General features: G+C 45.4%; 1 long non-coding RNA gene and 1 pseudogene across 1 annotated transcript; one reads left to right on the forward strand and one right to left on the reverse strand.

The window, feature by feature from the left end:
* Positions 1 to 3,625: 3,625 nt before the first annotated feature.
* Positions 3,626 to 8,212, forward strand: LOC135533550 (uncharacterized). Its single transcript, XR_010454548.1, has 4 exons — positions 3,626 to 3,710; positions 7,315 to 7,457; positions 7,818 to 7,930; positions 8,126 to 8,212. It is a non-coding gene; the product is annotated as an uncharacterized LOC135533550 (long non-coding RNA).
* Positions 8,213 to 11,827: 3,615 nt separating this feature from the next.
* On the reverse strand, positions 11,828 to 21,878 carry LOC135533546 (uncharacterized; annotated as a pseudogene).
* Positions 21,879 to 22,309: the final 431 nt, after the last annotated feature.

Genomic DNA, 22,309 nt, shown 5'->3' on the forward strand with positions numbered 1-22,309 from the left:
AGCGACTCGACCTGCTCCCGGCTCCGGAACACCTCTTCCAGGAAACTATCCTCCACCAGCCTGGTGATCTCGTATATGGCTGACTTTAGGACCGTTTCCATGACCCCGGAGAGCTGAGACTGGAAGGTTACGATGGCTTCAGACATCATGGCAAACTGTCTACGTGTAGCTAGCTACAGTTATGAGATCGTAAAGTTGACCTACTTTTGTTCAGGTTGGTCAGTGTTACGATCCAGTCTATCAAAATGAGATGAAGCTAGCTAATTAGCTAACCTTAGCAGAACAGATACTGGTAACTAAACCGCTTTTGCCTCCACCAATAAATGTCCTATTGCAATTGTTTTACCATTTTGAGAAATAAGCTGTAGTACTTACTGTATATGAGGCTATTCTAATAAATATAAATACCAGATGTATTGAGAGACAGTAAGGCTATGGTAGTTGGCATGCTACTTAGCTAGACAGGCAACACAAAAAGCATCCATTAAAAACAGTCGAACTTCCGGAAACAAACCAACGGGTTGGTTAGTGGGACAATCTACATCGGAACGCTCTTTACTGGAGTAAAAAGACAACCTTTATTTAAGCAATAGCTTTGTATGTTACACGTTTACTGTTATTGACGTTCAAAATATAATTCAGCTTTGATTATATATTAGGATACAGACACTTACAGTTGTTATTGTATACATTGTAATATATATAAGTTATTACATCACACGAACATTGTACAAAACCAAACAATATACAAATATCACAAATCACTTTGACAAATACTGTGGACATTTCTTTGACAAATTGCTATTTATACCTTTCAGGGATGATAAATAATATTCTAAATAGATTAGAAAAATATTGAAACGTTTTATTAAAAACTTTTTTTTAATGGATGTAACATTTTCCCAATAAAATGAAAAAATTAAATGTATGTATTGACAGTCACTTCGTATGTATGTAAAATAAAAAAAGATAACATTTGGTAATGCTTAAAGTTTACCCATTTTATCGCTAATGTATATTTTCATATCTGCCAAAAATATTTCGCTATGAAAACAACAGAAAATAAATGCCTTGTAGTCTAATTTTCCGATTCACAAAAGCTACACTTATTTTCTACATTAATTACATATTTAGAAATAAGACTATTACAATGATAACATCTGTAAAGAATCTTGTAAGAAACGTCTCTTACTTTATTAGTTATCAAATAACTATGTGGATTGTGTGAAATGGGAACGCGGAAAAATACGACGTCAATTCATGCCGTCAGTGATCTTCAGGTCAGAGCTCTATAAAGAGGCCCGAGTTGGAATTCCGAGTTGAATGACCGTTCAAATCGATTTTTCAAAGTCGGAGCTAGTTTTTTATTTCGTCTTCGATGAGGTTTAACAGCCGGTTGGCATCCAATATGCTGCATTACCGCCACTTACTAGACTGGAGTACAACTCCTTTATACTTTGCTTGAAAATAACAATAAAAAACAACCCTACTCCACTATTTAAATATATTTAGTCCTACCTCATGCCAACAACCTGAAAGAGACATTACCACTTAACACACCCTGTAACTCTTCTGATGGCAAGTCTCTCACACCCAAATACCTCTCTGCAGCTGCCACCACAAACTCAATTGTCTGCGACTTACGTTCCATCCCTGCAGTCCAGTTGATAACCATCGCGATAAATGCTAAAAATCCAATCTTACTGAAACATATATCACTTTTTGGTTTATCCCTCTGTACTGGTACATATCTACTACTCACACCACTCCTCTCAGGATCCCTCCCCCTTGATCCGTCTTCCTCTACGTTCTTCACTGCCTCAGCATACGACAACTTCTGCACTACTCTAACCCTGGAAACCTCAACCTGCCTCTCACGAACGGGACATGTCTGATCCCCAGCTCCATGGGCACCACTACAATTAACACCTACTACTACTTTCCCCAATGCTACACATTCCTTTGTCTCATGCCCTTCTGCACACTTCTCACACCTAGGACCCTCCCTCCTACACACTGCTGTCTCATGCCCATCTGCACACTTCTCACACCTAGGAACCTCCCTTCTACACACTGCTGTCTCTTGCCCTTCTGCACACTTCTCACACCTAGGACTCTCCCTCCTACATACTGCTGCCACATGCCCTTCTGCACACTTCTCACACCTAGGACCCTCCCTCCTACACACTGCTGCCACATGCCCTTCTGCACACTTCTCACACCTAGGACCCTCCCTCCTACACACTGCTGCCACATGCCCTTCTACACACTTCTCACACCTAGGACCCTCCCTCCTACACACTGCTGCCACATGCCCTTCTGCACACTTCTCACACCTAGGACCCTCCCTCCTACACACTGCTGTCTCATGCCCTTCTGCACACTTCTCACACCTAGGACCCTCCCTCCTACACACTGCTGCCACATGCCCTTCTGCACACTTCTCACACCTAGGACCCTCCCTCCTACACACTGCTGCCACATGCCCTTCTACACACTTCTCACACCTAGGACCCTCCCTCCTACACACTGCTGCCACATGCCCATAAGCTTGAAAGCTGTAACAACGTAATGTATCCGGTACAAAAGCTCGTACTGGATTTCTCAAGGTACGCCATTTAACCGGCTGTCACAATATCCGTACAATCAGCACAAACCCCTCGGGATGTAGCGCTCAACAATACATCCCACTGAAATGCAGCTGCGTCGTTATGAGGTTATTCTTTATCAAAAGCTACCGCGACACTTTTCAATTTCAAACAAGCGCGCTCCCAAAAAAACGCCCCCACTACTCTAGTCTCTCTACCCCCACCTGTTTTTTCCCAAGTTCCCTGTTATTTTGAAAGCACTGAAGTCCCCAGTTGTATTTTAACGAGACAATAGTCCACGCACGCTGCCAAATGAAGATGACTTTGAAACATTGTTGCAGGGGTAAACATCCTGTTTATAATTTCTCTGACTAAATTGTTGTTACATTTATCTAATATATCGTCGCCATTAACTTCTACATGATCACCAATGAAAAGCTTGATCGATCCTTCAGTAAATTGACAGAAACATCTACACTGAAGTGGTTTATCCCGCCCACCACTCAGAATTTGTGGATCAGCCGCTTGCAGTTACTTTGTGGCTCTCGAACACCGCAATCTGAGCTGCCCCCTGAGTGCTAGTGCGCATGTGATGTTGGTCTGTATAAACCGGATGCAAATGAAAACTGGATATGGACCGTCCATGAGTCGGCGTATGCGAACGTGGGTATTTTACCTAAAACGGCGGTCGGCCATCTTGCACTCAGTCTCCATTTAATATCATACCCTCCTCAGTGGTCCACAGAAAGAGAAACTATGATGTCACGGACATAGGCCGCCAATTCTGATCAATCCTGTGCATTACATTGGACATAATAATCGAACGTGAAACTGGTTGCCGCCAACATGTCGAAAGAATGTTTTCAAACCCAGTTCGCCTTTGTTATGGAGAGTGTATTGAATACTGCAGTCACCGAGACAACGAAACTTTTGAAAAAACTATTGAGGAACTGCGAGCCGAAATATCTAGAATAAAAGAAGAGAACGAGGACCTCAAATCGAGGCTTCGATCCCTCGAAAATGTGAAGAAATCGACAGGTGAAAGTGAACGCCAAACCGCAGTGCCTGGACCGAGTCAAAGAACGTCACGTATCGGCAAACGTGACATCGGCGTTCAATGCGGTGAGTAGAAAACGGGTGTATTCATTCAGCCACACAATTTTATCATGGTTTTACAAGAAACGAGTTTCTATTTGACAAATTCAGGTAGTTCCCGCCCCGTTTGTTTCCGAAACATTTTGCAACAGAATCGGTGGAATGAGTACGCTCCTGGACTAGTTAGCAAAAGCTAACTTCAAATTAACAAACATCTTAATAGCCTAGATATTTAGCTGAGCATGAAGGCTCAACGCTGAGAATATTTCCTAAAACTGCTTAATGTATACGTTTAATTTATATACACCTTTTTTGGAACGTAACCAGTAAACTCTACATCAGGCTGATAGCTTCCCTGGAGAACTCAGCATGTCAGGTGTATGTTACAAGCGGTAATTCAGCCAAGTCAGTGTATGGAGAAGTTGGAGGCGAAACTAGCCAGACACTTCAGATGATGTGGGCTGCTTGGCCTGGATAGTGGCGAGAAGCAACGGGTGGTACAAGGGGCGACTCCAAGTCGATAATCACGTAATAATAAGGAATTCACCCTCGACCACAGATGGGTGGAACCCGACATTCGTCCCTACTGATCACTGCTGTGTTGTTCGATGTACATGTAGCCAGGTCAAAAATCCCGACCTACAGTTCACAAGGGGCGGCAGGTAGCATAGCGGTTAAGAGCGTTGGACCAGGAACCTAAATGTCGCAATACAGTTCACACGGGGCGACTAAGAGCGTTGGACCAGGAACCGAAATGTCGCTGATTCAAATCCCAGACCCTGCAAAGTGTCACAAATCTACCGTTTTTATGTTCTTCTGCACTTGACCAAGGCGCGGTTGATGTCGATTTAAGCCTGCAGCGCTGATTCAGAGGGGTTGGGTTAAATGCGGAAGACACATTTCAGTTGCGCAACAGACTCCCTTTTGCTTCCTTTCGTTTCCCCAGTGCTCTCACATAGGGACATGGAGTTTGCGAGAAAGCCCTGTGGCTTCAGGCTAGTCGTTGTGGGGGGACGCGGTGTCCAAGTAGGCTAAACATAGCTGTGTGTGGAAAACATTGAATCACATGTCAGACGTTTAACTTGTTTAGTTCTGTCCGTTTGGAACTCCACTCACTGCTTGCAGCTGTATAGTCCGTTTTGGTGTTGTTGGTCTCGGCTAACATTATAATAAAAAATAGACCAGAGTCTGTCATTTCCAATGGGAGGAAATGCATCAGTGGGCAGAACAAGCAAGGAGGAGTGCAGAGCCTTGCACCAGCTAGTGAGATCCTATAGAGTCCCACAGTGGAGGTGTCAATGATGGACTGGCCATCTGGAGCACCAGGAGTTTTCCCAGTGGGTCCGCTTGACAGTTGGAGCCGATGCAACGTAGAATATAAATAACCCCAGCCCCTGCTTAAATAAAAGTAACAAAGTGCTGTGTGTCTGATTGGCCCAGGCGAGTGGGCTGCCAGCCCACTGGCACTGCTGTTGGGTATTACATCTGTCATCTTCTCTCTCCCAGCCAATTACTTTTGCTCCAGTCCATTCTAACTTTACCTGGGCCCTGCCTCTTTCCCATCTCTGGTGGTGGTAACATTTGAATACATAGTGGAGTAGGATGGACAAACAGAAAAAACCTAAAGGTGCTGAAAAGTGGAGAGAGAAGTGGTTGAAGTCCCTTTAGGCTGATAAAGCCAAATATTAAAAAATAACAAATTATTAATTTGGCACCTTTACCAGTCAATCATCTCAGCCTAGTTAGCCTGAAGGCACTGGCAGCAGAGAGGAGAGCGAGCGCAGCCCATTGAGCCCAGTTCAACTGTTAGTCAAGGTTTTGCAGCTGAAGCGGTAAGACCGAAGACAATAGGGATAAGAAAAGCATGAGTCTGGGTCAAGAGGGGACAGAGGCTCTCTAATCAATCTATTATCAAAGACTACCATCGATAACGTCATTACCACCATCCAACACACAACGCAGGCCACCATAGCAAGTGAAATCCAGGAAGCTGGTGTGTTTTCAGCCCAGTTTGACACTACGTAGGACATTCCAACACAAGATCAATGCTCTGTCATAGTCAGATATGTAACGAACACCCTCCATGGGAGGCTTGTGGCTGTGGTGAAATGTGAGGCATCCACTGGACAATACTTTGTCCAGGCACTGAGTGAAGTACAGGAAAACATGAAGCTTGGCATCAACAAGTGCCTTGGCAAATCCACTGATGGAGCCTCCAGTAAGGTCAGTATAAAGGCTTCTCTGGAGCAATAAGAATTTGTCGGGCAGACAATGGAACAACTTTTTGGTAAAAAAAAATGCACAAGATAAATCAAAATTAATCTGCTTATAACTTCTGAAATGTGATAGGCCCGTGTTTTCATGAGCTGAAATAAAAGATCCCAGAAATGTTCCAATACACACAGTGAGTTCTTCTCAAATGTTGTGCATAAACTGGTTTACATCCCTGTTCGGGAGCATTTCTCATTTGCCAAGACAATCCATCCACCTGAGAGGTGTGGCATATCAAGAAAATGATTATACAGCATGACCATTACACAGGTGCACCTTGTGCTGGGGACAATAAAAAGCCACTCTAAAATGTGCAGTTTTGTCACAAAGCCACAGGTGTCTCAGGTTTTGAGGGAGTGTGCAATTGGCATGCTGACTGCAGGAATGTCCTCCAGAGCTGTTGCCAGAGAATTTAATGTTCATTTCTCGACCATAAGCCGCCTCCAACGTTGTTTTAGAAAATTTGGCAGTATGTCCAACTGAAGACCAAGTGTAACCATGCCAGCCCAGGACCTCCACATCCGGCTTATTCACCTGTGGGATTGTCTGAGACCAGCTACCCGGACAGCTGAGAAGTACTCCTCCGTTTCATGTCTGTAATAAAGCCCTTTGTGGGGGAAAACTAATTCTGATTTGCTGGGCCTGGTTCCCAAGTGGTGGGCCCACCACCCTACCAGGCCCACCATGGCTGCAACCCTGTCAAGTCCTGTGAAATCCATAGATAAGGGCCAAATGATATTATTTCAACTGACTGATTTCCTTATAAACTGTAACTCGCCTAAATCGTTGAAATTGTTGCATGTTGTGTTTTATATTTTTGTTCAGTGTTTATAGATATTCATATACAAAATTACTTTAACTTAAATTAGTCCTTGACCATGTGACCTAGTCACCTCAAACCAACTTTGGATTGTTCAGAGGGTAGGGGCAAACAAAAAATAAATATATATATTTTTTTCTTCATTTCGTTGTCACTTTTTTTGGACTTCTAGTTTCAATGGCTCCTTGAACACCCACAGATGAATATGAATTTGTCTCAAGTCATCCTTTAAGTTTCTCATCAATATATATTTCTAAACTACTGGACAGGTGTGCATGCCACTTTCACGTAGCAGCGGCAGCCATAGTAGCGGTAGTATTGATTGTAGTAGCAGTAGATACATTAGGCTTATGATTATGGGCTTAGATCTTTAGCTAACAGTTGTAGGATTTTTTTTCAAAGGTCTACAGACTACAATATATCACAGAAGAAAACTGGGGTTTGAGAGGTGTGGTCTATAGGTACGGTGTGTTGCAACACATGATGTCATGTCAGGTGTATGTACTAACCACTCTCTCTCCCCTGATCTGGTATTTCCAGTCCTGACAGCGCAGGCTCTGCCTCGGGCTGGGGAGCAGCACCGGCGGGAGGAGGACCAGGGGACGGAGCTGCACCAGGGGGCCTACGACGAGGAGGGCAACCCACAGACTGCCTTAGTGCTGATCAAACAGGAGGTGGACTGGGTAAGACAGTCCCCACCTAGCCCGAGTCTCCGATCGGTTTGGGTCAGTGCTATCAAGGATCGTTGGGACGTCCCTGTCCTAAACCCCTACCTAACCATTTTACATTTCAACTTCAATGGGGTAGGGAAGTCCTAAAGATCCCGGATAGCACGGACCGATCTGTTTTCTGTCTTCCCAATTCATCCACCTTTCTGCTCAACCTATTGTTGTTGACCCCAGAGAAAAGGAAACACCTGTACACTGCACTGGCTGGAATCTTCTTATTTTAATTTAAACTTACGTACATGGGCCTAACAGCCTTTGTCAGAGTTTATGTTGACACTAATATAGCCTGTTGTTGGCATTGTCCCCCCCCCCCAGGAGGCAGACTATTCTGATGACTACTCCCCTGGGTACATACTGCTGAAGAAGGAGGGGGGGAGATCTCCCGACTCTGGTCCGCAGACAACCTCTCAGAGAGTTACCAGGCAGAGGTAGGAACTAGGGAGACCTGCTTCTGAATCACACATCTTATTACAATGTATTAAACACTATTGGGATGAGAACCAGGCTCTAATAATATCTATAATAATCTCTCCACTGTTGTTCTGTCTTTTTTTCTTTCTGTTTCTCCCTTACAACTTCCCCCTCTACTTTTCTCCATCCTGTCAATCTCCCTCCCTCTGTAGCCCTGGTCCCACCTGGAGCCGTCAGGGCCCTGGTCAACCGTTGCACCCAGGAAAGGCCTCCCACCACCCAGCCTACCTCAGCAGAGGCCCCCTCCAGGGAGAACCAGACACCCAGGAGCCCCCCAGGCTCTCAGCCCATCCCAGCCCAGACCCAGAGAAGGTGCCAGTGCCAGTGCAGGCCAGGCCCCTGGAGCAGAACAGCAGTCACTGGTAATACCAGCAGCAGAGTCTCCATCAACATTACACCAGACAGCATCTCCTCAATCAGCAGCCACTATCCAGTCTACATCACCTGTCCTGTCTACTGTAATGGCCCAGTCCACGGTAACTACTCTGTCAAAAGAAACTGTCCAAACGACCACGGTGGTCCAGTCGACTGTAGCGGTGAAGTCGACAGCAGCATCGTCAGAGCGCCCGCCACCTGTCATCTCCGGGTTACCCAGAACCCCTCTTCAGAATACACAGCCCAGCCCCGTACCCCCTCGTCCATCCCCATCTCCTCGACCAGCACAGTCCCACACAGATGTTCTACCTGTAGCTCGTCCAATAGCAGTGCCCTCAACACAACCAGCTAGGCCTACAGCTGTACCTGATGGACCAATGGCCACACTACCTACACAGACACAACCGCCTACAGTTTTGGAGAAGTTGAGTGTTGCCACGGCAACTCCGCCAACGCCTGTCCAGTCCGCTCCATCTCCTACTGAGTTGACAGAACCTGCCGGCCCTCCTGAGAAGCAGGTGTTGTTGGTCACTGAGCATGTGCAACACTCCTCCACCGTGCCCGGCCCAAAGTCACCTTCTGTCCCAGAGACATCTTATGAAACCCCTCTACAGCTGTCAGCCCCTGCTGGATCCACACCCTCTGGCTGCTGTCAGATGTCTAAGACACAGTTTTTAGCTCAGTTGTCAGTAGTACCCCGAGTATGTGCTCCACCGAGGCTGGAGAAAGACAAGGAGGAGGAAAAAGAGGGGCAGGAAGATGAGGGGAGAGGCTTTCACCTCCCTGCCACATCTACGGAAGCTGTGATGACAAGGTCTGTCGCTACGGAGACGACCCCCGCCAGCGAGAATAAGGAGGAGATTGTTGTCCAGGCAGACGGCAAGCAAAAGTCAAGTCGACGTGAAGCGCTCCTCTCCGGTCTCCGCCTCCGCTTAAGGCCCCGCCCCCAGGACAGCATGCCTTCTCCAGTGGTTGCTAAGAAACCCAGAGGAGAGAGAACCACCCCTCTAGACCATGACTACTCTAAGGTGATGGAGAACGGAGAAGAAAATTCCAGGGAATCTCACGTTGACCAGGATGTAGTAGAGGACACAGCCAACGGTGAGACGGCTGACGACAAGTCTAGTGGACAAGGAAGTAGTAACCACATCATCAGTGAGGAAGAGGGAGGAGCTAACACTGATGTGACCTCTCTGACCAGACAGTCACCTATCGTTGGAGGTGTGTCCAAATCCAAGAAGAGAAGCATGACCTGGGTGCAGGCTCAGAGACTATTGGCGTTAGCCCAGGCTAAGAGGAGTAGGTCAAAGGTCACCAAGGCCTCACAGAGAGGTCTGAGGTCAGAGCTAAGAGGCTTGGTCACACAGACACAGTTTCTGCCTTCCAACCCACAGCGCCGCCGGTCATACAGACCCAGCCCACAAGCTGCCTCCAGCCCACGCCGCACCAGCCCTCGCCAGGTTACAGGGGACAACACAAACCCTCCTCCTGCCACCGCTCCTAACCCACAGCCTCACTCCTTCAAGGTTACTTCCACCACCCCTCGTCGCGGAAGACCTCGTTCTGCGGCCGTGGCGACTTTAAATTTGAAACGGTCTCCCTCCACCCCTCAACCTATCCCCTTCATTGTCACCGTCAGCCCTCGCTCTAACTTCAAAAAGTCCCCCCAGTGCCCACGGACTTTCCAGCAGGCGCGCCGATACCGCCAATCACAACCGATGTGGTCACCACCGGGACCGTTACAGCTCCAACAGTCTCCCCAGGCTCCACGGAAACGTCTCGCCAAGAACCAGTGTGCAGACTGCGGTCGTGTCCTGAGCAGCGCCGCTGCTTTAGAGAGTCACGCCTCCCTCCACTCGGGGAAGCGCCCGTTCGCCTGCTCTGCCTGCGGCAAGGACTTCCCCGACCTCAAGGGCCTCAACCGCCACGCCCGCGTCCACGGTGATCAGCGGGGCCACCAGTGTCCGCAGTGCAGCAAGACCTTTGTCTACCGCTTCGGCCTGACTAAGCACGAGCAGGTGGTCCACAGTGGGGTGCGTCCGTTCGTCTGCCCGATCTGTGACAAACGCTTAATTACACAACGTGACCTGGAGGCTCATATCCGCGTTCACACTGGAGAGAAACCATTTGCCTGCTCCCTCTGTGTGAAGCGGTTCAAGAGGCGGGTGGAGCTGAATGTTCACCTGATGTGGCATAACGGGGAGAAGAGACACTGGTGCTCGTACTGTGGGAAGGGATTTCTGGATTACAATAATCTGAAGAACCACAAACTGGTCCACACCGGAGAGAAACCCTATACCTGCTCCGAGTGTGGCAAGCGCTTCAAACAGACTGGCCACCTGAAGAAACACCTGAAGACTGTACACAAAGACCGATAGATGGCGGGGGGAAAAATATTCAATGACACCCTATTCCCTATATAGTGCACCTCTTTGGACCAGAAACAGTGTCAGGCCTTTGTAAAGTAATGCACGAGATAGGGTGTCATAGGAGCTATTGAGGGGAATAGTTATCTCCGTTTGCTGTGAATTCAAAACCCAGCCGTGTTAGTGTTTAATGAGGCAGGGATCCCAATCTATTCTGACAGTGATTGGGAAGGACTTGTTATTTTATGTATTGATTAATTAAAAGTATCAAAGCTTTTGTTTTATAAACATTTGATGCCGCTTTTGTTGTTTAGAAGAATCATGCTACGAGAGAATGACGTAGTTAAGTGTAAAAAATGTTTTTACAAATTGTTTTATTTTAGTTGAAACTGAGTTGGTTATTTGTATTTAAAACATGAATTCTGGTTATATGCTATAATTTGTTATCATTAGAAAAGTTTGAAGCCTTAACAAGTTTAAATGTAGGTGTACTGTGTTCACATCATGGTGTTAATGTTCTGCGGTTTTGAACTACAATGAACAAAAATAAATGCAACATGTAAAATGTTGGTCCCATGTTTCATGAGCTGAAAAAAATAGTATTTCTCTCAAATTAAACACACATTTGTTTCCATCCATGTTAGCGAGCATTTCTCCTTTGCCAAGATAATCCATCCACCTGACAGGTGTGGCATAATTATTACACAAATGCACCTTGTGCTGGGGATAATATGTCCACTTAAAATGTGCAGTTTTGTCAAACAGTATCCCATGGTGGGGTTATGTTATGGGCAGGCATAAGCTAATTGCATTCTATCAATGGCTATTTCAATGCACAGAAAGACCATGACGAGATCCTGAGTCCCATTTTTTTTTTTTTTTTTTGTGACGAACACATGCATGCGTCTTCCCAGTTGTGAAATCCAAAGATTAGGGCCCAATGAATTCAATAAAACTATTACTTTAGTGTTTTATATAAAAATCTGGGCTGGCCTTAACCCTCCAGGTCGTAATTGCAAGTGGGAAACTGACAAAATATTGTTCCCGGAGTTGATGATTTACTGACCTTTCACCCAAAACATAAAAAAATTACAATAAATTTGACCATATTGTCAATGGTAAGCAAGCTTTTTATTGGTCTGACATCAAAAGCACTTGAACACAATCATGGCAGACTTACACCATCCCATAAGCACATGAATGCCCTATATTCAAATGTTTGTTAGGTTGACATGGTCATTATGACAGACAATTCATAGTCTATCATTTAAGGCATACATTCTTATTTAACACGGATTTCCAACAGTTAATATTTTCAATGTCCTTATTAAAAAGCAATTGATCAACCCAACAATTGTTCTCAATGTCAAATTAAACAGTTTTCTCGACCACCACTCTGCTCAGGAGATCCGGCCTGTGTTTGTGCTGGTGTGACTTCAGATGGTTCAGTTGTTTGAAGCGGAGTCCACATACAGCGCAGCAGTACGGTCTCCCCGGTGTGGGTGCGCTTGTGGACTTTCAAAATGTCAGCCCTTGTGAAGCTCTTGTCGCACATGGTGCAGCGGTGGGGTTTCTCCTGTGTGTGAATGCGTCGGTGCAGCTTGAGGTTCCAGAGCCGACTGAACTTGTTCCCGCAGAGAGAGCAGCAGTAGGGCTTGTCTGCCGTCTGGCTGCATGTGTGCCTCTTCAGGTCAGAGAAGGAGGTGAAGCCCTTGCCACACTGGCTGCAGAGGTGGCGTCCTCGGCTTGGACCTTGATGTTGCAGGCCTGGGTGAAGGTCTTACCGCACTGAGTGCGGGAGTATGGAGTCCCTGGCCCTGAATTCGACCATCTCCCAGTTTTGTGTTTCTGCTTGTGGGCCTTGAGGGAACCAGAATCTGGGAAGGTCATTGAACATTGATTGCAGGCATGATGCCTCCCCTCCTCCTGTTACCTGCTCTTGTGAACGATCTCTGAGGTTTAAAGAGTGTCCAAAGTCGTCAGCAGCATCATACCGGCTCTCTGTGTTGTTGTGGGCTGAGCTTCCAGAGTGGATGGCGGTTAGCCCCCTGTGGCCGGCTCTACTACCTGACTCTGGGACACCGTGTTCAGGGTACAAGACACTGGAGTCCTGCAGGTACCCCTCCTCGTTTATCAATAGGCAGTTCAGGTTTCCCACCTCTGGGTGGGGGGATGGCATTGGCGACCCCACCTGCTCCCTCTGGCTCCGATGGGGGCCAGGTGTGTGGGAGCGATGGTGATGGTCTCCCCCCTCAGATCCCCCCAGGTTCACCTGGTAGTGACCTGCAGCTCCGTAGCTCAGCGCTCCCAGACGAGACGGAGAACCAGGAAGCCTATCCAGCCCTTCCATGTCTAGAAGATGGTCGCCACTACCACTACTGCCGTAACCAGACTTCTCAAAGCCGACCCCCAGTTCCTCCATGCTGTAGCGGGGGCGGTAGAGAGGGTCGGTGGGGTCCACTGAGTCTCCCTCGAGACCCGATGGTTCAGCATCCTGGTCTAGACCAGACCCCCAGTCATCCTGGCACTGCTGCAGCTCCTGCTCGCTGAAACTCTTACTGGGCCCCGAGACGTTTGAACCGTCGGCCCCTGAAGAACACAGGAGACATTAGGTATTAGAAGCATTAGCATTAGAGGCATTGGCAATAGTAGAAACTGTGGTAGAATAACTAATGCTAAATTTGAACTGAGTTTCAAGTTGATTTATTATAATACCAATGACAACATATTAGAAGCTACTCCTTTTCATTCTCATCATAAAGATGGCTGTTGTGTTTGTTGTAAACAACTCACCGTCCAGGCAGACGCCCCATCTCTCCTGTAGTTCAGTGTTGTGGAGAGGCTCCTCTTTCAGCAGGCTGTCCAGCTTCTGATCTCCGACGTCTGCGGGCTGCAAAAGGAAATTAAGAAGTTGATTCTAACTAAACGATGGATAAACTGGCAGTGAATGAATAAACCTGGCATGATGGTCCCCTATTCCTCCTGAAAGACAAGTTCTAATCTGTTCTGCACAGTACATTTTTATCTGAAGGTTCTATAACACTGGTGTTTCGTCAGTCCCCTACTTACCTCAGAGGTTCTCCTTGGGCTGATGGCATCGGCCTCCTCCAGGTCATGCGAGGCTGTTTCCTCGGCCACGCCCCCACAGCTGCTCCACTCCTCCCCTAGTACCTTCTCCTGCTTCAGGCCACGCCCCCTCTCCACACCTGGCCACAGGTAAACAAAGAGTAACATTTATCTCAACTAAAAGGAAAGCTGAATTGTGAATAATGGAGTCTCCTCGCATCAGTGCAGAGGAGGAAATAAAGCATCTTACCAACAACTCAACTGTCTGGTCAGTGATCACCAAAGTATGGAAGGTACACATTACAGCAGCCAAACTTCAGAGTGATTCCTCCATATATACAGTGCATTCGGAAAGTATTCAGACCCCTTGACCTTTCACACAATTTGTTATACTACAGCCTTATTTCAAAATGGATCGAATTGTTTTTTACCCCTCATCAATCTACACACAATACCTCACAATGACAAAACAAAACAAGGTTTTCAGAAAAGTTTGCAAATGTATTAAAAATAAACTGATATCACATTTACATAAGTATTCAGACCCTTTACTCTGTACTTTGTTGAAGCAGCGATCACAGCCTCCAGTCTTCTTGGGTATGACACTACAAGCTTGGTACACCTGGATTTGGGGAGTTTCCCCATTCTTCTCTGCAGATCCTCTCAAGCTCTGTCAGGTGTGAAGGGGAGAGTTGCTGCACAGATATTTTCAGGTCTCTCCAGAGATGTTGATCGGGTTCAAGTCCGAGCTCTGGCTGGGCCACTCAGAGACTTGTCCCGAAACAACTGCAATGTCTTGGCTGTGTGCTTAGGGTTGTTGTCCTGTTGGAAGGTGAACCTTCGCCCCCAGTCTGAGGTACTGAGCGCTCTGGAGCAGGTTTTCATCAAGGATCTCTCTGTACTTTGCTCCATTCATCTTTCCCCTCAAACCTGGCTAGTCTCCCAGACACTGCTGCTGAAAAACATCTCCACAGCATGATCCTGCCACCACCATGGTTCACCGTAGGGATGGTGCCAAGTTTCCTCCAAACGTGACACTTGGCATCCGGGCCAAAGAGTTCAATCTTGGTTTCATCAGACCAAAGAATCTTGTTTTTTTAGGTGACTTTTGGCAAATGCCAAGTGGGCTGTCATGTGCCTTTTACTGAGGAGTGGCTTCCGTCTGGCCACTCTACGATAAAGGCCTGATTGGTGGAGTGCTGCAGAGATGGGAGAACCTTCCAGAAGGACAACCATCTCCACAGAGGAACTGTCAGAGTGACCATTGGGTTCTTGGTCACTTCCCTGACCAAGACCCTTCTCCCATGATTGCTCAGTTTGGCCAGGCGGCCAGCTCTAGGAAGAGTCTTGGTGCTTCCAAACTTCTTCCATTTAAGATGGAGGCCACTGTGTTCTTGGGGACCTTCAATGCTGCAGAAATGTTTTGGTACTCTTCCCCCAGATCTGTGCCTCGACACAATCCTGTCTCTGAGCTCTATGAACAATTCTTTGAACCTCAGGGCTAGTTTTTGCTATGACATGCACTGTCAACTGTGAAACCTTATATAGACAGGTGTGTGTCTTTCCAAATCATGTCCAATCAATTGAATTTACCACAGGTGGACTCCAATCAAGTTGTAGAAACATCTCAAGGATGATCAATGGAAACAGGATGCACCTGAGCTCAATTTCAAACCTCAGAATACTTATGTAAATAAGGTATTCCTGTATTCCATTTCTAGAAACTTGTTTTTGTCATTATGGGATATTGTGTGTAGATTGTTGAGGAAAAAATGTATTTAATAAATTAGGCTGTAACATAGCAAAATGTGGAAAAAGTCAAGGGGTCTGAATACTTTCGAATGCACTGTACAGTTGTGGCCAAAAGTTTTGAGAACGACACAAATATTAATTTCCACAAAGTTTGCTGCTTCAGTGTCTTTAGATAAAAAAATTTTTTTCAGATGTTACTATGGAATACTCAAGTATAACTACACGCATTTCATAAGTGTCAAAGGCTTTTATTGACAATTACATGAAGTTTATGCAAAGAGTCAATATTTGCAGTGTTGACCCTTCTTTTTCAAGACCTCCGCAATCCAACCTGGCATGCTGTCAATTAACTTCTGGGCCACATCCTGACTGATGACAGCCCATTCTTGCATAATCAATGCTTGGAGTTTGTCAGAATTTGTGGGTTTTTGTTTGTCCACCCGCCTCTTGAGGATTGACCACAAGTTCTCAATGGGATTAAGGTCTGGGGAGTTTCCTGGCCATGGACCCAAAATATTGATGTTGTTATCACATTTTTTTCCCCCTTCCACAGTCGTCGTGTCCCCCCCGGAAAAAAATAAAAATAAAAAACAATTCATTCCATTCCCCACCCCCAAGAACCCCCAGAACACCAACAACCAAGAGAATGAACTACAGAGAAAAAAAGGAAAAGACAGAAGAAAACAGCAAACAAATAAAACAAAATAATACAATTAAAAATGACAACAAGGACACCTAAAATCATAACAGCAATGACTACTTTATATGTTTGTGTGCATGTCTGGCACTATAACATGAATGTATGTGATCTTGTATGTGTTTATTTGAATGAGAGTGTTTGTATATGCATGTGTACAAACACCTGCACGGCATCAGCCTCAGGCAAACCGGCATTAGTTGTAAAAACACTGCCACTTAGTGGCCTTATGGCAAGGTGCTCCATCATGCTGGGAAAGGCATTGTTCGTCACCAAACTGTTCCTGGATGGTTGGGAGAAGTTGCTCTCGGAGGATGTGTTGGTACCATTCTTTATTCATGGCTGTGTTCTTAGACACAATTGTGAGTGAGCCCACTCCCTTGGCTGAGAAGCAACCCCACACATGAATGGTCTCAGGATGCTTTACTGTTGGCATGACACAGGACTGATGGTAGCGCTCACCTTGTCTTCTCCAGACAAGCTTTATTCCGGATGCCCCAAACAATCGGAAAGGGGATTCATCAGAGAAAATGACTTTACCCCAGTCCTCAGCAGTCCAATTCCTGTACCTTTTCCAGAATATCAGTCTGTCCCTGATGTTTTTCCTGGAGAGAAGTGGCTTCTTTGCTGCCCTTCGTGACACCAGGCCATCCTCCAAAAGTCTTCAGCTCACTGTGCGTGCCGATGCACTTACACCTGCCTGCTGCCATTCCTGAGCAAGCTCTGTACTGGTGGTGCCCCAATCACGCAGCTGAATCAACTTTAGGAGAGGGTCCTGGCGCTTGCTGGACTTTCATCGGAGCCCTGAAGCCTTCTTCACAACAATTGAACCGCTCTCCTTGAAGTTCTTGATGATCCGATAAATGGTTGATTCAGCTTCCAGTCTGTTATTCGAACTCAATCAGCATGACTGAGTGATCTCCAGCCTTGTCCTCGTCAACACTCACACCTGTGTTAACGAGAGAATCACTGACATGATGTCAGCTGGTCCTTTTGTGGCAGGGCTGAAATGCAGTGGAAATGTTTTTGGGGATTCAGTTAATTTTAAGGCAAATAGGGACTTTGCAATTCATCTGATCACTCTTCATAACATTCTGGAGTATATGCAAATTGCCATCATACAAACTGAGGCAGCAGACTTTGTGAAAATTTACATTTGTGTCATTCTCAAAACTTTTGGCCACGACTGTATGTACAGTGCCTTGCGAAAGTATTTGGCCCGTTAAAAGCGCAGAGAGCATCATGAAGAACAAGGAACACACCAGGCAGGTCCGAGATACTGTTGTGAAGAAGTTTAAAGCCAGATTTGGATACAAAAATATTTCCCAAGCTTTAAACATCCCAAGGAGCACTGTGCAAGCGATAATATTGAAATGGAAGGAGTATCAGACCACTGCAAATCTACCAAGACCTGGCCATCCCTCTAAACTTTCAGCTCACACAAGGTGAAGACTGATCAGAGATGCAGCCAAGAGGCCCATGATCACTCTGGATGAACTGCAGATATCTAATGCTGAGGTGGGAGACTCTGTCCATAGGACAACAATCAGTCGTATATTGCACAAATCTGGCTTTATGGAAGAGTGGCAAGAAGAAAGCCATTTCTTAAAGATATCCATAAAAAGTGTTGTTTAAAGTTTGCCACAAGCCACCTGGTAGACACACCAAACATGTGGAAGAAGGTGCTCTGGTCAGATGAAACCAAAATTGAACTTTTTGGCAACAATGCAAAACGTTATGTTTGGCGTAAAAGCAACACAGCTCATCACCGTGAACACACCATACCCACTTTTCTTCAGCAGGGACAGGGAAGATGGTTAAAATTGATGGGAAGATGGATGGAGCCAAATACAGGACCATTCTGGAAGAAAACCTGATGGAGTCTGCAAAAGACCTGAGACTGGGACGGAGATTTGTCTTCCAACAAGACAATGATCCAAAACATAAAGCAAAATCTACAATGGAATGGTTCAAAAATAAACATATCCAGGTGTTAGACTGGCCAAGTCAAAGTCCAGACCTGAATCCAATTGAGAATCTGTGGAAAGAACTGAAAACTGCTGTTCACAAATGCTCTCCATCCAACCTCACTGAGGTCGAGCTGTTTTGCAAGGAGGAATGGGAAAAATTTCAGTCTCTCGATGTGCTAAACTGATAGAGACATACCCCAAGCGACTTACAGCTGTAATCACAGCAAAGGTGGCGCTACAAAGTATTAACTTAAGGGGGCTGAATAATTTTGCACGCCCAATTTTTCAGTTTTTGATTTGTTAAAAAGTTTGAAATATCCAATAAATGTTGTTCCACTTCATGATTGTGTCCCACTTGTTGTTGATTCGTCACAAAACAAATACAGTTTTATATCTTTATGTTTGAAGCCTGAAATGTGGAAAAAGGTCTTTATTTGTACTATTTTCTACATTGTAGAATAATAGTGAATACATCAAAACTATGAAATAACACATATGGAATCATGTAGTAACCAAAAAAGTGGCCACCCTTGACAGATTTGCAGACTCTTTCTCTCAGCTTCTGAGGTAGTCAACTGGAGTGCATTTGAATTAACATGTGTGCCTTGTTAAAAATTCAATTGTGGAATTTCTTTCCTTCTTAATGCCTTTGAGGCAATCAGTTGCGTTGTGACAAGGTAGGGGTATACAGAAGATAGCCTTATTTACTTTAAGACATGAAGATCAGTCAACCCGGAGAATTTCAAGAACTTTGAAAGTTTCTTCAAGTGCAGTTGCAAAACCATCAAGTACTATGATGGAACTGGCTCTCATGAGGACCGCCACAGGAAAGGAAGACCCAGAGTTACCTCTTCTGCAGAGGATGAGATCATTAGTGTTACCAGCCTCAGAAATTGCTGCTCAAATAAATACTTCACAGAGTTCAAGTAACAGACACATCTCAACATCAACTGTTCAGAGGAGACTGCGTGAATCAGGCCTTCATGGTCAAATTGCTGCAAAGAAACCACTACTAAAAGGACACCAATAAGAAGACTTGCTTGGGCCAAGAAACACGAGCAATGGACATTAGACCGGTGGAAATCTGTCCTTTGGTCTGATGAGTCCAAGTTTGAGAGTTTTGGTTCCAACTGCCATGTCTTTGTGAGATGCAGAGTAGGTGAACGGATGATCTCTGCATTTGTAGTTCCCACCATGAAGCATGGAGGAGGAGGTGTGATGGTGCTTTACTGGTACACTGTTTGTGATTTATTTAGAATTCAAGGCACTCTTAACCAGCATGGCTACCACAGTATTCTGCACCGATACGCCATCCCATCTGTTTTGTGCTTAGTGGGACTTGTTTGTTTTTCAACAGGACAAACACCCAACACACCTCCAGGCTGTGTAAGTGTAACAATTTTGCTTCCGTCCCTCTCCTCACCCCTACCTGGGCTCAAACCAGACACCCTCTGCACACATCAATAAGTCACCCACAAAGCACCGTTACCCATCGCTCCACAAAAGCTGCGGCCCTTGCAGAGCAAGGGGAACAACTACTTCAAGGTCTCCGAGCGAGTGATGTCACTGATTGGAAACGCTATTAACGCACACCCCGCTAACTAGCTAGCCATTTCACACCGGTTACATAGGGCTATTTGACTTAGAATGAGAGTGATTGAGTACTGCAACAGATGACCTGGCCTCCACAATCAAATCAAAGTTGATTTGTCACGTGCACCGAATACAACAGTTGTAGTAGATCTTACAGTGAAATGCTTAATTACAGGCTCTAAACAAAAGTGCAAAAAGGTGTTAGCTGAACAATAGGTAAGTAAAGAAATAAAACAATAGTAAAAAGACAGGCTATATACAGTAGCGAGGCTACATATAGACACCGGTTAGTCAGGCTGATCACCCGACCTCAACCCAATTGAAATGGTTTTGGATGAGTTGGACCACAGAGTGAAGGAAAAGCAGCCAACAAGTGCTCAGCATGTGGGAACTCCTTCAAGACTGTTGGAAAAGCATTCCAGGTGAAGCTTGTTGAGATAATGCTAAGAGTGTGCAAAGCTGCCATCAAGGCAAAGGCTGGCTACTTTGAAGAATCTAAAATCTAAAATATTTAGATTTATTTAACACTTTTTTGCTTACTACATGATTCCATATGTGTTATAGACAATAGTAAATATAACAAAAAACCTTGAATGAGTAGGTGGGTCCAAACTTTTTACTGGTACTGTGTGTGTGTCATATATATATATATATATATATATTGCTCCAAAAATAAAGGGAACACTAAAATATCACATCCTAGATCTGAATGAATGAAATATTCTTATTAAATACTTTTTCTTTACATAGTTGAATGTGCTGACAACAAAATCACACAAAAATTATCAATGGAAATCAAATTGATCAACCCATGGAGGTCTGGATTTGGAGTCACACTCAAAATTAAAGTGGAAAACCACACTACAGGCTGATCCAACTATGATGTAATGTCCTTAAAACAAGTCAAAATGAGGCTCAGTAGTGTGTGTGGCCTCCACGTGCCTGTATGACCTCCCTACAACGCCTGGGCATGCTCTGATGAGGTGGCGGATGGTCTCCTGAGGGATCTCCTCCCAGACCTGGACTTGGGCTGTAAGCCCAACCCCACCTGTGGATGTCGGGCCCTCATACCACCCTCATGGAGTCTGTTTCTGACTGTTTGAGCAGACACATGCACATTTGTGGCCTGCTGGAGGTCATTTTGCAGGGCTCTGGCAGTGCTCCTCCTTGCACAAAGGCGGAGGTAGCGGTCCTGCTGCTGGGTTGTTGCCCTCCTACGGCCTCCTCCACGTCTCTGATGTACTGGCCTGTCTCCTGGTAGCGCCCAAATGCTCTGGACACTACGCTGACAGACACAGCAAACCTTCTTGCCACATCTCGCATTCATGTGCCATCTTGGATGAACTGCACTACCTGAGCCACTTGTGTGGGTTATAGACTCCGTCTCATGCTACCACTAGGAATGAAAGCACCGCCAGCATTCAAAAGTGACCAAAATATCAGCCAGGAAGCATAGGAACTGATAAGTGGTCTGTTGTCCCCACCTGCAGAACCACTCCTTTATTGGGGGTGTCTTGCTAAATGCCTATAATTTCCACTTATTTTCTATTCCATTTGCACAACAGACTGTGACATTTATTGTCAATCAGTGTTGCTTCCTAAGTGGACAGTTTGATTTCACAGAAGTGTGATTGACTTGGAGTTACATTGTGTTGTTTAAGTGTTCCCTTATATATATATATGAGAGAGAGAGAGAGAGAGACTGTCTTTAGATGTATCTCTCTATACCTGTCTGTGAGGCTCCAGAGCTTCTCTCCTTGGCTTCGTCGTTAGCTCTTCCACAGTCCGCACACTTCCCGATACGGCCTCCTCTTGTCCCTATCCCTACGTCTGTTCTCCGACCACTGCAGCCGCTTCTTCAGCGACTCGACCTGCTCCCGGCTCCGGGACACTTCCTTCATGAAGCTATCGTCCACCAGCCTTGTGATCTCGTACATAGCAGCCTTGAATACCGTCTCCATGACTCCGGAGAGCTGAGACTGAAGGTTACGGTGGTTTCGGACATCATGGCAAACTGTCTATGTGTAACTAGATACAGTTCCGAATCCGTAACGTTTAGTTACTTTTGTACAGGCGAATCAGTCATGCGATCGAGTCTAAAAAAATGATAGGAAGCTAACGTTTGCAGCAAATATACTAGAAACTAAACCTTCTGTCTGTTAACAGGCTAGCAAATCTAGATACTATTGGAAGTTGTTGTCTGACTCGTGACTGTCCTAGTAATACATGTTAATATAATTTGGAGAGATAAGATGCAGCAGTTAATGTATATGAGGCTATTGTAATAATTATAAATAACAGAGATAATGAGAGATGGCAGTTAGCTTGGTAGCTAGTTAGAGCCAACGCAAAAAGGATACACAAAAAAACAATAGCATTTCCGGAAACAAACCTACGGATCGAGTAGTAGGACAATCTACAATGGAACGATGAGAGAAAATACGACCTTTCTTTGAACAAAACATCTGTACGTTTACTGTAAATAAGATTCGAAATTTAATTTGGCTATTATTATAC

Source organism: Oncorhynchus masou, unplaced genomic scaffold, assembly GCF_036934945.1.
Source record: "Oncorhynchus masou masou isolate Uvic2021 unplaced genomic scaffold, UVic_Omas_1.1 unplaced_scaffold_2440, whole genome shotgun sequence".
Taxonomy (NCBI): Eukaryota; Metazoa; Chordata; class Actinopteri; order Salmoniformes; family Salmonidae; genus Oncorhynchus; species Oncorhynchus masou.